Raw genomic sequence first — 4,473 nt, 5'->3', positions numbered from 1 at the left:
GGTCTCGGTCAGTGCACTGCGACACAAGCAGTCCTCCACCTCGTGCCTGGAGCTACGCCAGTCTTCCGTCCAAAGAGAGTAGTTCCGTACGCTTCCCTCCCACTGGTAGATCCCAAACTTCAACGGTTGGAAGAACAAGGCGTTCTGTCCCCTGTATCCTACTCTGCCTGGGCAGCGCCGATCGTTGTGGTGAAGAAACCTAACGGTGGCATCCGCATAAGCGCCGATTTCTCAACCGGCCTAAATGCAGCTATCCAGCAGCACCATTATCCACTACCAGCGAAAGGAAGAAGGCCTTCGATGCGGAGTTATTTATTCGGAAATGCCAACTGACCGGTTACAGACCATTGAACAGGGAAGCGAAACTCGAATCTGCATCTTAGTTCCAAAAACTGGATACAGATCCTCTCCCGAACGAGTATTCTTAGAGATTAGTTGCCTCCACTCATTCGTCGGTCAAATTCAAGCGAATGTCACAGAGTGGCCCCACGAATTCCGCAACAGAATTCCCTTTTTCAATCGACGCAAAGCGAAATTCTACGAACAACACATACTACCCGCGTGCCTCCCGATCAGTAGTATCACCGTTCCACAGGTATAGGTTAGCTTAAATATCATGATCGCGTTGTACCGTGAAACCGCGTGGACTCATCGGCATCGTGGTTGAAGCAAAGTATGATGTAAAATTTCTGAGGGGACGAGTTGACGCCAACGCACAGAACAAAAAGGAAACTGTTAGGGAAATTATTTATCTTGTTGAGAGCACAAATTGAAAATCCTCCCAAATTGTCAGTTGCAATAGAAAGATGCAGCCTGTTAGAAGGAATTCGTCAAAGAGGCGGTTAAGGTCAGATGATGAATCCGTTCTCAGTCCCAGGTTTCTTGACATAGCCAACATAATGAAAGCTTTTTAGAATAGAACAGTGCGCTGTGCACTAGTACAGTGGCGATAAACCGAATAAATTTATAGAGCGTCGATGCTTTGAGGCGGGGATTTCAGACCAAGCAACAGAGACTGATGGCCGAGGCGGTGAAAATCTCTGAGCATCTCGGTGTAGAAAGAACAGGTGGCATAAAACTAGTATGCGTTTTAAGAGCGGGTCTAGATTTGCTGAGGNGACCGGTTCTAGAGTGGCGGGGGTGACGCACGGTGGTGTGCGGCCATCCGAACTGAGTCAAGGCCAGAAGTAGCTTAGATCTACAGTGCACTTAATCACACCCATCTTGCACACAACTAAATTTTTCAGCACTCAAGCCCACGCAGATCAACCGAATCGGCCAGCGGCACCCAAGGTTAGTCATCAACCTAGAAAACTTGAGGTGTAAGACTAAGGATCTAAACCTGATGAGGACTAAATCGGGCTTTTTCCAAACCGCCTGCCCATTCAAACCTTTATGAGCGGAACTATACTACTATTACGACAACTGATGGAAAACAATTGTTGGGACCAAGGATTGGCTACGAATTCCCAACGCAGACGTGAGGAAAACCGGTGCCTGTCCCTAAATTTCAGTTAACCTATAAGCGCGGGATTTCCAGAGGGCGACAAGGGTTGGCATCAAGAATGGGGGCGCCACCAGTTTCTTTTGGAGAAACTCAGAAACATGAGGTTTATTTATCATACTAGTCTTGCCCATTTTTGCCATTTTCGAAGGTGAATAAAATTTTTATTGATACAAAATCTCTTGAAGTTTACTCAACACCCTGAAGGGTGTGATGTATACAACGGAGAGCAATTATAATGGGGTCGAGTGCACCGTTGATGTCTGTTGATGGGACTGGTGTCCGGGATCCGGTAGAACATGTCATGCTCGTAAGTGGAAGAGAGAGTATTGCTGCAAGGAACTGGGTGTTGTGGACTTGTTATTAAAAGTGGGAGCAAGCTGTAGTTGGGCGGGCGAAAGCAGGCTGGAGGAACAACCACTAACCACCGCTACGCACTACTACGCTCCACAATAACGCGCTGATGACATCACCTCGATTGGAGATAAGACGATTGAAATCAAATTGCCCAGCTCAGCAAAAAAGGCAACGTCCATAGAGGTAGTCAGTTTTGAAACAGATATGGTGGAGAAACCAAGTGATTCGACAGTTCAACTTATGTGAGTGTAGTCTATCTGATGTTTTGCCGAATATTGTTGATGAAAATGCCCGGTATCTGGGCGCTGCCTTCTCCGGAGCAAAGGAAAATTGTCACAAGTATAGTTAAATACCGAGTGATGTTCAAAAGCTCCCCGGTGTAATCTTCGTTGTGGCGCAAAAATTCAAATGTGAACCAAACTAAAATCCTCAATCCCTGTAAGCAAACAATAAGAATAAACAGATCATACCTTTGTTTGTTCTGTGAACAAAGTGGATGATTCCGTTCAATTGTTATGATATTTGGTCATTGGGTAGCTCGATTCCCGGTGCTCCTCCACCGTAAAGACGGTTCATCTGACTACAGGTTTGACTTTACTTGTTACGACTCAGAATGAAATAGTCATCTCTCGGCCGCTCCCAAGAGTACCACACGTGTTGACTAGGGTCTAGTGCAAATAAATCCATGCTGTCTGCTTCAGTGACATTCCGCATTTGCCCAATGTTTCATGCTAGGTGATTCTATTTTATGTCCATGCAATGCGGGCTGACACGTTCACTGTCGAGATCTAACACTTCCGAAAGCCTGATGTGGTATTGGACACATTTTCACGAGCGTTTAGTGTAGTATTTCACCAAGTTTGCACCTGAACTCTGGAAAGCTCCAGCAGTGTCCCTTCTGCATCTCCCCATGCTTGAATTTCTGCGTAGAGGAAGAGCCATCTACCTAACCATTGAATTATGTTTTAAAAAAGCGCATCACTCTGAAGACTGCGAATAAAACCGAAGTGACGAAACAGAAGAAGTAACGTGCGTCCTGCTGAAAAGGTGCCATGTTAAGTGCGTTCCCATCAGCTCTCAGCCCAGCTGTTAGCGTAGCGACTGCAAAAGATTGTTCGTCATTTTCGATTGCTTTGCTTCGAGAGGTATTGATTTAGTTGCTGTAAAAGCTGGAGACCAGCATTCTTATCCAAGTACGAGAAATCGAATTTTGTGTGGTTGTGTCGGCATGCGACACCGAATGCCAGACTTCCCTGTTAGTCGTACTCCTCCAGCGTAAATACCAGAAACGCAGTACACCACACTGCCAGTTCCGTTCCAAGTTGGCCTTGAAATCAGAATGAGATAAAAACCCTACCTCAAACTGTAGGTTGAACCTGTACCGTTGGTACACCGTGTGGTGAATTTAATGTGGCATGCGATTGCGTGCAAATGTCCTCGGGTTTACGAACTCATCTCCAGCCACCCACTAGGAAGATAAGGTTTGCTGTTCAGAAAACTACTAGACATTCATTTGTGCGAATCCTCGCGCTGGCAAGCATACTGCCCCGCGCTGAGGACATAAAGAGTATGGTACACCCTTTTTTCACTTGAACTTTTCAGGTGAACGACAGCCGCTGGACGACAACAACAAAACCGACCCGGGAAACTTGGGCAAAAGCCTCGATCCTGTGTATCAATCCGTGAATCCGTGATATGTTTAGTATAGTATAATATAGTATAGTATTAGTACGCTATGGTATTAGTATGGTATGGTATTAGTATAGTATAATGTTAGTATAGTATAGTATAGTATAGTATGTATAGTATAGTATAGTATAGTATAGTATAGTATAGTATGGTATGGTATAGTATAGTATAGTATAGTATAGTATAGTATAGTATAGTATAGCGACAGCCTGTGAATTCTGACGCCTTCTGAATGCGCTGCTAGCGACCGGCGTTTGGCCGATATCGGGCCAAGACTTTCGACCAATCAGTTCTTGGTTTGATGCCGGACCGGCAAGCGTCCCAAACTTATAGCGAATCTTGTGCGGGATGGGGTTCTCGGCCGTAGCAGCGCATGACTGAGAGCGGCAAAGGGGGGTCCGTGTGGAATTTTGCCTAACAGACGTTCCTTGAAGCTCAACAGTATACCGCGTTGACTCTATAGGTGTCTCAAGTTAGCAAACCCGACAGTTAGGCCTGCAGATTCGTGCGTTGTGTTCACCTGTCACACTACAATCAAAACCAATACGACTCTAAAATACATGAAACGCTCCAGAATTTCGAGTGCCTCTCCCTTAAATGTAAGTGACTGCATGTCCAAGAGCATGACCTTACACTTTTTGGGAGCAGCGTTCATACCAAAGGACGGAATGACTGGTCAGTTTGTAGTGGTTAACGGCCCTATGGAGTTCTATCTTCTGGTATCCCAGATCTCCGGTGATCGAAATATTATTCCACAAGCGTGAATATATTAGTCCAGCGTTTGTAGCTGAAATGTTTGTTCACGTTTAGTGTTAGCAGCGGTCAATTATAGCCAACCGGCGGTCACAACAACAGTCACTCAGCAAAAGTCTCAAAGTCACGTTGGAGCCAACGCGCGGCGGTAGCGGTTGTATTTCAGTAAA

Source organism: Opisthorchis viverrini (assembly GCF_000715545.1).
Source record: "Opisthorchis viverrini unplaced genomic scaffold opera_v5_340, whole genome shotgun sequence".
NCBI classification, from domain to species: Eukaryota; Metazoa; Platyhelminthes; class Trematoda; order Opisthorchiida; family Opisthorchiidae; genus Opisthorchis; species Opisthorchis viverrini.
Note: the sequence above shows the minus strand (reverse complement) of the source record.